Here is a 12837-nt window from a genome sequence, read left to right on the forward strand (position 1 = left end):
GAGGAGCTTTTCTGAGAGAAGCGAGACGCGGTTTACAGAAGCGAGAAACAAACCGCAAGGAGTTTACCATTTTATTCTCTTCAAACGAAAACAAAGAGAGAGAGAACGAAAAGGGAAACCCTTTATCTCAAAAAACCTTGAGTAAATCAAAGGTCTGATTGGCTTGAGCTCCCGCTGGTCGACGGAGAGATGGAGGAGAGCAGGTCAGTTTATACATGTGTTTCATTATCATTTAGGGCCAAAAAACGCTGGTCATTTTCTGAAGTATATTGTTAATATCTCAGCAGCTAATGTCAAGCTCTCAGACTGATTTTAAATCGTGAAATGGGTCATACCATTAATGAGCATTACCTGAGCTGTCGGATAAGATAAAGCGCTGATTCAGGGATGAAGAATGTGTTTAAAATGCATTGACACAGTTCAGTTGAGTGAAAACATGTGCCCTCTTTAATGCTGTTAAACTGAATGAACGAAGCAAACTATATTTCCACAACTAGAAGCGCGAAGTGTGTGTGTGTGTGTGTGTGTGAGTGCTGGGATGGATGATGGTGTTTGTGATAAGTGGAAAAGGTGTAGGGGACAGATCGAAGGATGTGACGGCAAAGGTGTGAGTGCTAGAGGATGTAGAGCTCTTTTTTTCTCGTAATCACACTGTGTGTGTGTGTGTGTGTGTGTTTGTGGTTTAGATATTTTTTTGCGATTCTAGGAAGAAACGAGATAACAGCCCACTGGACTATAATTCAACCCATCAGTTGCTTCAGCCTGCTAATATTTAGTCAAATTCTTAATAAGAATGAGAGTTGTAAATAGAGATAATCAGTAGCCTAAGTTCGGTGTGTGTGTGTGTGTGTGTGTGTGTGTGTGTGTTTGACTGTGGTAGATAATGCCACACATGTTTTTCACCGACCTAAATTTCTCATAGATCACCAGGACTCTGTCTTTTTTTCTCTCAAACTCTTTCGCTCGTGGTTTAAAGACAGCGGATATTTTGCGTTATCTTGTCATAGTAAGTCAGGGTAGAATAGATGGTTTTGAAGGGAATGTTAATCCGTTTGGTTTGTCATGTACGCCTCAGCGTCCGTCATAATGTAGCCTAGGCTATTTTGCTTTGCCAGAGTTCAACAGAAATCTGCCTGATTAATAAATCAGACTAAACTAATGAAGTGAGGACAGAGCAAATGATCCGCTGCCAAAATAATGAACTGCATGTTTGTCCACATCATATGTGTGCATTGCATATTCAGAGTCAGTCACATATTTTTGGCTTTATGCGCACGCACACTGTCATAATGCTGTTTATGAAGGAGTTAGGGTGTTTTTCTTCGGACGGACTCCCTCATTTCCCTCATGGATTGTTGATTTAGTGCTGTTGACACGAGCTGAAAGACAACTGTGAAAAGCTGTGAAAGTTTCTCTCTGTTTCGGTTTCGCCTCAATAATTTGTCAGTTTGGATCTCAATTCAGAGGTTGAAATGGCCGAAATGACTGACTGAAACACAAACGAGCGAAATTAACACTTCGTCAGGCTAAAGTTGGTTAGCGTAGCCTACTTTCACATGTAAATATAGCATTCAAAGAACTTCTCTATCTTGTTCTCTGTATGCTGATATGTGTTATAAACGTGTTTCCTCAAAAATTGGCTACTTTTACCCAATGGAAATAGCCTAAATAAACAACATTTGCACTCACACTATTTACTGCTTGTTTAATTTGTAACAATGTTCACAAGTGGGTAGAGAATTATTAACTGACTGTAAACAGGGCATTTCAGCATAATTAAAAGACTTGCTGTAGGCAAGAATGTACATATCTAAAATAAAATAAAAATCATATTTTTGCATAATTTAAACAAAATTACAGCTTGATAATTTAATCTCAAGAAAAGTATTATTTTCTGAAATAATTATTTTTTGAAAATAAAAATATTTTCATTTTTGCATAATTTAAACAAAATTACAGCTTGATGTGAAATTACGGTAAATACATTTTATTTAGTCTACCGTAATTTCCAATCAAGCTGTAATTTTGTTTATTTTCAAAATATAGCTAATTATTTCAAAATTAATTAAATGAATTAAATGTGACAATTTATGTGATATATATATATATATATATATATATATATATATAAAATTTAAATATAAAATATTTATTTCACTTTGTTTTCTCCCCACACACATAAATCGTCAAATTTCATCTCAAGCTCTTTTTTTTCTCGTAATCGCACTGTGTGTGTGTGTGTGTGTGTGTGTGAAAGTGTTTGTGGTTTAGATTTGTTTTTGCGATTCTAGGAAGAAAAGAGATAACAGCCCATTGGACACACATAAATACACACATAAATTTTCAAATTTCATCTCAAGGTCACTAACTTAAAAAACTTAAAATTATAAAAGAGTTACAGTAAAATAGTAAAATAATTTAGTTATAGTTACTTAAAATTGTAATAGTTTAAAATAATATTTGTTGGGAAAAATAATAATGAATTCTTATATAATTACATAAAATGCGTTTAACACAAAGTGCGTAGCACAAATAGATGAGGAAGTCTTAAGACCTGCTGAGGGTCGTAGAAATTCCCTATAAAGTTCTCACATTTTGTTCACTTTTGACATTCATATATTCAGCAATGGCTGAAAGTATTGGCAATAGCATATGTAGTGTTTTACTGCTTTATTATTTATTGATTATTTCACATGTTGGTAACACTTTAGTAAACTGTTCTGTCATTAATGAATAACTACAGTAACAAATGAGAGTAATGCACTATTAACTAGTAATTACTATTATCTATCAAGAAACTCTGAATAATGAATTAGTTAGTAATAGCACTGATTCATTAGTAGTAGTAGTTCATTGGTAGTTTTGGTAGTTCACTATTCATTGGTAGTTCACTATTAGATGATATTTACTGTTTTTTCAAACCTTCCGTGACTACTAAGAACGTAATGACTCAAGTGTTACCAAATCCATCAGAAAGAATTACTAATAATTAGGATCAGTATTCTAAAGTGAAAACTCTAGTAATGACTGAAGTCATTCAAACCTCAATTGAGGTTTTTGTAAGGGTTTTGGATAGTAATGACTCAAGCGCTACATCTTTCTGAGAGAATCATTATCATCTGCATCAGTATTCTTGCGTCACTCACTTGTTCCTGTGTGAATTTGTAAACTTAAAGGTTCCAAAAGGTCTTTTTCATCCCCTTTTCTCCTTCTTCAATGCAATTTTTTTGTTCACCAAAGAACCTTTCAGTGATCAGTTCTTAAAAGAACCATTTTTTGTTTGTGAAGAACATTTTAAAAATCTAAAGAAACATTTTCCACAGTAAAGTTCTTCATGGAACCATGGATGCAAATTTATATAAAGACCTTTATTTTTAAGAGTGTAGCGAAAACATTCAATGTATGCAAAGAGTCAGTATTTACAGTGTTAACCTTCTTCTTCATAACCTCTGCGATTTGCTCTGGCACACTGGATATCAACTTCTGGGTCAAATCCTGAAGGATGGCCATCCATTCTTGCCTTAGTTTTCAACCCAAGGGCTGGGTAAATGTAGGACAGAACACATGTTGTGTTAGTTTTACCCAGCAAATTGGGTTGTTTATTTAACCCATCATACAGGGATTGATTCATTTTTACTATAATACTAGGTATTTTTTTTTTTTTTACTTCATACATGAATTAATGTTAACAGATTAACTTAAATCCTCTGACCTTAAAAAAAAAAATACTCCATACAACCACTGGTTTGCATGATAATTCCTTTATTTTTGATCATATTATATATACAGAATAGTATATTTTATATAGTTTTGAATACATATTGCATACATTTATTTCATACAAGTGCATTCCATTACGCGAAAAGATCGACGTGTCACTCGACCATTTTGATGGAGCTGCACTGCTCTCACCTGAAGAGGACGCAAAAAGCCTGCGAACCCAACTCCTGGGATGTTATATCTGACCCAGGATCTGGGTAACACAAAAACTACCCAAACATTGTGTTGTTACATCTGACCCAGGAGCTGTGTAACACAAAACTACCCAAACATTGTGTTGTTACGTCTGACCCAGGATCTGGGTAACACAAAAACTACCCAAACATTGTGTTGTTACGTCTGACCCAGGATCTGGGTTACACAAAAACTACCCAAACATTGTGTTGTTACGTCTGACCCAGGATCTGGGTAACACAAAAACTACCCAAACATTGTGTTGTTACGTCTGACCCAGGATCTGGGTAACACAAAACTACCCAAACATTGTGTTGTTACGTCTGACCCAGGATCTGGGTAACACAAAACTACCCAAACATTGTGTCGTTACGTCTGACCCAGGATCTGGGTAACACAAAAACTACCCAAACATTGTGTTGTTACGTCTGACCCAGGATCTGGGTTACACAAAAACTACCCAAACATTGTGTTGTTACGTCTGACCCAGGATCTGGGTTACACAAAAACTACCCAAACACTGGGTTGTTACGTCTGACCCAGGATCTGGGTAACACAAAAACTACCCAAACATTGTGTTGTTACGTCTGACCCAGGATCTGGGTAACACAAAACTACCCAAACATTGTGTCGTTACGTCTGACCCAGGATCTGGGTAACACAAAAACTACCCAAACATTGTGTTGTTACGTCTGACCCAGGATCTGGGTAACACAAAAACTACCCAAACATTGTGTTGTTACGTCTGACCCAGGATCTGGGTAACACAAAAACTACCCAAACATTGTGTTGTTACGTCTGACCCAGGATCTGGGTTACACAAAAACTACCCAAACATTGTGTTGTTACGTCTGACCCAGGATCTGGGTAACACAAAACTACCCAAACATTGTGTCGTTACGTCTGACCCAGGATCTGGGTAACACAAAAACTACCCAAACATTGTGTTGTTACGTCTGACCCAGGATCTGGGTTACACAAAAACTACCCAAACATTGTGTTGTTACGTCTGACCCAGGATCTGGGTTACACAAAAACTACCCAAACACTGGGTTGTTACGCCTGACCCAGGATCTGGGTAACAAAAAAACTACCCAAACACTGGGTTGTTACGTCTGACCCAGGATCTGGGTTACACAAAAACTACCCAAACACTGGGTTGTTACGTCTGACCCAGGATCTGGGTTACACAAAACTACCCAAACACTGGGTTGTTACGTCTGACCCAGGATCTGGGTTACACAAAAACTACCCAAACACTGGGTTGTTACGTCTGACCCAGGATCTGGGTAACAAAAAACTACCCAAACACTGGGTTGTTACGTCTGACCCAGGATCTGGGTTTCACAAAAACTACCCAAACACTGGGTTGTTACGTCTGACCCAGGATCTGGGTTACACAAAAACTACCCAAACATTGTGTTGTTACGTCTGACCCAGGATCTGGGTTACACAAAAACTACCCAAACACTGGGTTGTTACGCCTGACCCAGGATCTGGGTAACAAAAAAACTACCCAAACACTGGGTTGTTACGTCTGACCCAGGATCTGGGTTACACAAAAACTACCCAAACACTGGGTTGTTACGTCTGACCCAGGATCTGGGTTACACAAAAACTACCCAAACACTGGGTTGTTACGTCTGACCCAGGATCTGGGTAACAAAAAACTACCCAAACACTGGGTTGTTACGTCTGACCCAGGATCTGGGTTTCACAAAAACTACCCAAACACTGGGTTGTTACGTCTGACCCAGGATCTGGGTAACACAAAAACTACCCAAACACTGGGTTGTTACGTCTGACCCAGGATCTGGGTTTCACAAAAACTACCCAAACACTGGGTTGTTACGTCTGACCCAGGATCTGGGTAACAAAAAACTACCCAAACACTGGGTTGTTACGTCTGACCCAGGATCTGGGTAACACAAAAACTACCCAAACACTGGGTTGTTACGTCTGACCCAGGATCTGGGTAACACAAAAACTACCCAAACACTGGGTTGTTACGTCTGACCCAGGATCTGGGTTTCACAAAAACTACCCAAACACTGGGTTGTTACGTCTGACCCAGGATCTGGGTTACACAAAAACTACCCAAACACTGGGTTGTTACGTCTGACCCAGGATCTGGGTAACAAAAAACTACCCAAACACTGGGTTGTTACGTCTGACCCAGGATCTGGGTTTCACAAAAACTACCCAAACACTGGGTTGTTACGTCTGACCCAGGATCTGGGTTACACAAAAACTACCCAAACATTGTGTTGTTACGTCTGACCCAGGATCTGGGTTACACAAAAACTACCCAAACACTGGGTTGTTACGCCTGACCCAGGATCTGGGTAACAAAAAAACTACCCAAACACTGGGTTGTTACGTCTGACCCAGGATCTGGGTTACACAAAAACTACCCAAACACTGGGTTGTTACGTCTGACCCAGGATCTGGGTTACACAAAAACTACCCAAACACTGGGTTGTTACGTCTGACCCAGGATCTGGGTAACAAAAAACTACCCAAACACTGGGTTGTTACGTCTGACCCAGGATCTGGGTTTCACAAAAACTACCCAAACACTGGGTTGTTACGTCTGACCCAGGATCTGGGTAACACAAAAACTACCCAAACACTGGGTTGTTACGTCTGACCCAGGATCTGGGTTTCACAAAAACTACCCAAACACTGGGTTGTTACGTCTGACCCAGGATCTGGGTAACAAAAAACTACCCAAACACTGGGTTGTTACGTCTGACCCAGGATCTGGGTAACACAAAAACTACCCAAACACTGGGTTGTTACGTCTGACCCAGGATCTGGGTAACACAAAAACTACCCAAACACTGGGTTGTTACGTCTGACCCAGGATCTGGGTAACACAAAAACTACCCAAACACTGGGTTGTTACCTCTGACCCAGGATCTGGGTAACACAAAAATTACCCAAAAGGCTCAACACAGGATTTGGGTAGAAAAAATAACCCAAGATTTTTTAGAGTGTGAGGATCCAAAATTTCAATGTAATGATCTCCCATCTCCTTCATTATCACTCTTGCCTTGTGACATGAAAATGCATGAATCATCACCAAACTGCTCCTGAATCGCTGGGAGAAGCTGCTCTTGCAGGACGTTTTGATCCCATTCTTTATTCCTGCAAGTGTTTTTGGGCAGAATTCTGAGAGGACATAAAATGCAATAGGTTTTAGAAATGTATACAATATTAAATGAGAAATCCCACTTAGTCAAATGGTTGATATGTCATTTGAAGGTAATACAACCTGATGATCACAGCTGATGAAGATTAGCACATAAAGTTTATTTTTACATATAAAATAATCATGTAGTTCAGCTAAAGATTGAGTGCTGCATAAGCGAGACTGTGCTGAGATGAAAAGTTGCATCATTCAATACTGAAGAAGATTGTGATGGAAATGTATGGTCATTCTGTGCTGGAACTGAACGTTATAGAGCCATAGTTTCATTTCTTATGAAATAGACATTGAAGCTCACTAGATATGCTTCACATATTACATGGTATTTCTTTATCATGAGTATAAACTGGGTGTGCTTTTAAAGTTGACCTTTTATGGCAGTTTCCACCATTAGGTCAAAGACAATTTTTTCATTAAAGGTCAAAATGGAAAAAGTTGTTGATGAAACTGCAATTTACTCAATTATTGTTTTAATCTTTCCTATAATTAGGCTGTTTCTTATAGTGATGGTTTAAAGAGTTAAGAGTAGGCTACTACATTATTCCTTTATTTCTACAACTGTTGATCAAATTTTATTGATTTTTTTGAAAATTACTGTGACTTTAATCAGCATTTTTCAGTCTTTCTTCACTCTTTAAAAAGTTTTGCATCGGTTCCGTAAAGAACCTTAACATCCACTGAATCTTTCCATTCCACCAAAGGTTCTTTATAGTGGAAAGAGGGTTATTGAAATGTTCTTCACACTAAGAAAAACATGGTTCTTTTAAGAATCGATCAATGAAAGAACCAAAAATGGTTGAAGTTGAACCTTTATTTTTAAAACTGTTAACTGTTAACGTCTGACCCAGGATCTGGGTTACACAAAAACTACCCAAACACTGGGTTGTTACGTCTGACCCAGGATCTGGGTTACACAAAAACTACCCAAACACTGGGTTGTTACGTCTGACCCAGGATCTGGGTAACAAAAAACTACCCAAACACTGGGTTGTTACGTCTGACCCAGGATCTGGGTTACACAAAACTACCCAAACACTGGGTTGTTACGTCTGACCCAGGATCTGGGTTACACAAAACTACCCAAACACTGGGTTGTTACGTCTGACCCAGGATCTGGGTTACACAAAAACTACCCAAACACTGGGTTGTTACGTCTGACCCAGGATCTGGGTTACACAAAAACTACCCAAACACTGGGTTGTTACGTCTGATCCAGGATCTGGGTTACACAAAAACTACCCAAACACTGGGTTGTTACCTCTGACCCAGGATCTGGGTAACACAAAACTACCCAAACACTGGGTTGTTACCTCTGACCCAGGATCTGGGTTACACAAAACTACCCAAACACTGGGTTGTTACGTCTGACCCAGGATCTGGGTTACACAAAACTACCCAAACACTGGGTTGTTACGTCTGACCCAGGATCTGGGTTACACAAAAACTACCCAAACACTGGGTTGTTACGTCTGACCCAGGATCTGGGTTACACAAAAACTACCCAAACACTGGGTTGTTACGTCTGACCCAGGATCTGGGTTACACAAAAACTACCCAAACACTGGGTTGTTACGTCTGACCCAGGATCTGGGTTACACAAAAACTACCCAAACACTGGGTTGTTACGTCTGACCCAGGATCTGGGTTACACAAAAACTACCCAAACACTGGGTTGTTACGTCTGACCCAGGATCTGGGTTGCACAAAAACTACCCAAACACTGGGTTGTTACGTCTGACCCAGGATCTGGGTGACAAAAAACTACCCAAACACTGGGTTGTTACGTCTGACCCAGGATCTGGGTTACACAAAACTACCCAAACACTGGGTTGTTACGTCTGACCCAGGATCTGGGTTGCACAAAAACTACCCAAACACTGGGTTGTTACGTCTGACCCAGGATCTGGGTTACACAAAACTACCCAAACACTGGGTTGTTACGTCTGACCCAGGATCTGGGTTACACAAAACTACCCAAACACTGGGTTGTTACGTCTGACCCAGGATCTGGGTTACACAAAACTACCCAAACACTGGGTTGTTACATCTGACCCAGGATCTGGGTTACACAAAACTACCCAAACACTGGGTTGTTACATCTGACCCAGGATCTGGGTTACACAAAAACTACCCAAACACTGGGTTGTTACGCCTGACCCAGGATCTGGGTTACACAAAAACTACCCAAACACTGGGTTGTTACATCTGACCCAGGATCTGGGTTACACAAAACTACCCAAACACTGGGTTGTTACCTCTGACCCAGGATCTGGGTAACAAAAAACTACCCAAACACTGGGTTGTTACGTCTGACCCAGGATCTGGGTTACACAAAACTACCCAAACACTGGGTTGTTACGTCTGACCCAGGATCTGGGTTACACAAAAACTACCCAAACACTGGGTTGTTACGCCTGACCCAGGATCTGGGTTACACAAAACTACCCAAACACTGGGTTGTTACGTCTGACCCAGGATCTGGGTTACACAAAACTACCCAAACACTGGGTTGTTACATCTGACCCAGGATCTGGGTTACACAAAACTACCCAAACACTGGGTTGTTACGTCTGACCCAGGATCTGGGTTACACAAAAACTACCCAAACACTGGGTTGTTACGTCTGACCCAGGATCTGGGTTACACAAAACTACCCAAACACTGGGTTGTTACGTCTGACCCAGGATCTGGGTTACACAAAAACTACCCAAACACTGGGTTGTTACGTCTGACCCAGGATCTGGGTTACACAAAACTACCCAAACACTGGGTTGTTACGCCTGACCCAGGATCTGGGTTACACAAAACTACCCAAACACTGGGTTGTTACATCTGACCCAGGATCTGGGTTACACAAAACTACCCAAACACTGGGTTGTTACGTCTGACCCAGGATCTGGGTTACACAAAACTACCCAAACACTGGGTTGTTACATCTGACCCAGGATCTGGGTTACACAAAACTACCCAAACACTGGGTTGTTACGTCTGACCCAGGATCTGGGTTACACAAAAACTACCCAAACACTGGGTTGTTACGTCTGACCCAGGATCTGGGTTACACAAAACTACCCAAACACTGGGTTGTTACGTCTGACCCAGGATCTGGGTTACACAAAACTACCCAAACACTGGGTTGTTACGTCTGACCCAGGATCTGGGTTACACAAAAACTACCCAAACACTGGGTTGTTACGTCTGACCCAGGATCTGGGTTACACAAAAACTACCCAAACACTGGGTTGTTACCTCTGACCCAGGATCTGGGTTACACAAAAACTACCCAAACACTGGGTTGTTACGTCTGACCCAGGATCTGGGTAACACAAAAACTACCCAAACACTGGGTTGTTACCTCTGACCCAGGATCTGGGTAACACAAAAACTACCCAAACACTGGGTTGTTACGTCTGACCCAGGATCTGGGTAACACAAAAACTACCCAAACACTGGGTTGTTACGTCTGACCCAGGATCTGGGTTTCACAAAAACTACCCAAACACTGGGTTGTTACGTCTGACCCAGGATCTGGGTTACACAAAAACTACCCAAACACTGGGTTGTTACGTCTGACCCAGGATCTGGGTAACACAAAAACTACCCAAACACTGGGTTGTTACGTCTGACCCAGGATCTGGGTTACACAAAAACTACCCAAACACTGGGTTGTTACGTCTGACCCAGGATCTGGGTAACACAAAAACTACCCAAACACTGGGTTGTTACGTCTGACCCAGGATCTGGGTTACACAAAAACTACCCAAACACTGGGTTGTTACCTCTGACCCAGGATCTGGGTAACACAAAAATTACCCAAAAGGCTCAACACAGGATTTGGGTAGAAAAAATAACCCAAGATTTTTTAGAGTGTGAGGATCCAAAATTGCAATGTAATGATCTCCCATCTCCTTCATTATCACTCTTGCCTTGTGACATGAAAATGCATGAATCATCACCAAACTGCTCCTGAATCGCTGGGAGAAGCTGCTCTTGCAGGACGTTTTGATCCCATTCTTTATTCCTGCAAGTGTTTTTGGGCAGAATTCTGAGAGGACATAAAATGCAATAGGTTTTAGAAATGTATACAATATTAAATGAGAAATCCCACTTAGTCAAATGGTTGATATGTCATTTGAAGGTAATACAACCTGATGATCACAGCTGATGAAGATTAGCACATAAAGTTTATTTTTACATATAAAATAATCATGTAGTTCAGCTAAAGATTGAGTGCTGCATAAGCGAGACTGTGCTGAGATGAAAAGTTGCATCATTCAATACTGAAGAAGATTGTGATGGAAATGTATGGTCATTCTGTGCTGGAACTGAACGTTATAGAGCCATAGTTTCATTTCTTATGAAATAGACATTGAAGCTCACTAGATATGCTTCACATATTACATGGTATTTCTTTATCATGAGTATAAACTGGGTGTGCTTTTAAAGTTGACCTTTTATGGCAGTTTCCACCATTAGGTCAAAGACAATTTTTTCATTAAAGGTGAAAATGGAAAAAGTTGTTGATGAAACTGCAATTTACTCAATTATTGTTTTAATCTCTCCTATAATTAGGCTGTTTCTTATAGTGATGGTTTAAAGAGTTAAGAGTAGGCTACTACATTATTCCTTTATTTCTACAACTGTTGATCAAATTTTATTGATTTTTTTGAAAATTACTGTGACTTTAATCAGCATTTTTCAGTCTTTCTTCACTCTTTAAAAAGTTTTGCATCGGTTCCGTAAAGAACCTTTAACATCCACTGAATCTTTCCATTCCACCAAAGGTTCTTTATAGTGGAAAGAGGGTTATTGAAATGTTCTTCACACTAAGAAAAACATGGTTCTTTTAAGAATCGATCAATGAAAGAACCAAAAATGGTTGAAGTTGAACCTTTATTTTTAAAACTGTTAACAAGGTGCTTGGTGGATTTAATTCAAGTTTTTCATTTTTCATAATGTAATTGTAGTGACTTAGCTTGTGATGATCGTCGATCAACCCCCCCCCCCCCCCCCACACACACACAGGTCGTACTCACACACACATTCACACATATGTCACTCACATTGAACCTAAAATGAAAAAGCAGAAGATAAGAATATCAGAAATGCACTTCGGACTGTTATTTTATCTTCTGTATTACGTCACACACACACTCTGAAACAAACTACATGATGCCATCCGGTCTTGGCTAACACCAGTGCTGTCAGAACTGATGCAATGGTTGGTTTTACTCAGAAAATATCAATGAAGAGGAAATGTGTTGTAGAGGATGAGATCGCATACGTGTCTAAACTCTTGGTACTGAGAAATGCATGACATTACAGGACACATTATTAGATTCATTCACTACATACATTTTACAATATAACTGTGATTTTGTATTTGTAGATTTCTGAAATACATAACTTAGAGTTTCCTCTGATAACAGATCGATCTAAATTGTAATGTGGACTCATGCACTTTCTCTAAAGCTGCTGTGGAACGATGTGTATTGTGAAAAGCGCTATACAAATAAATGTGAATTGAATTGAATATAACAGACATTCAACACCTCATTAGTTGTGCTCAACGATCATAGTTTTATGAGATGTTTGATGAACTCTTCTGATCCTGGAAGGTATTATCAGGTTAAACATCAGTCTAGAGTTATTCCTGTAAGACTGAGCTGATA

At 39.9% G+C, this 12837-nt stretch overlaps 1 protein-coding gene across 2 annotated transcripts in view; it reads left to right on the forward strand.

The window, feature by feature from the left end:
- The first annotated feature begins 4 nt into the window (after window positions 1-4).
- The window catches only part of LOC311092667 (interleukin-2 receptor subunit beta), a 26144-nt gene continuing 13311 nt past the window's right edge, over window positions 5-12837 (forward strand). Inside the window, exon 1 of one of the 2 annotated variants that reach the window (XM_084129579.1) lies at window positions 5-203. The gene's annotated coding sequence lies outside the window, so the exon portion shown is untranslated. The remainder of the gene's footprint in view (window positions 204-12837) is intronic. The other variant, XR_014608280.1, reaches the window with a different exon arrangement.

Source organism: Abramis brama (genome assembly GCF_963993115.1).
Source record: "Abramis brama genome assembly, chromosome: 11".
Classification (NCBI taxonomy): Eukaryota; Metazoa; Chordata; class Actinopteri; order Cypriniformes; family Leuciscidae; genus Abramis; species Abramis brama.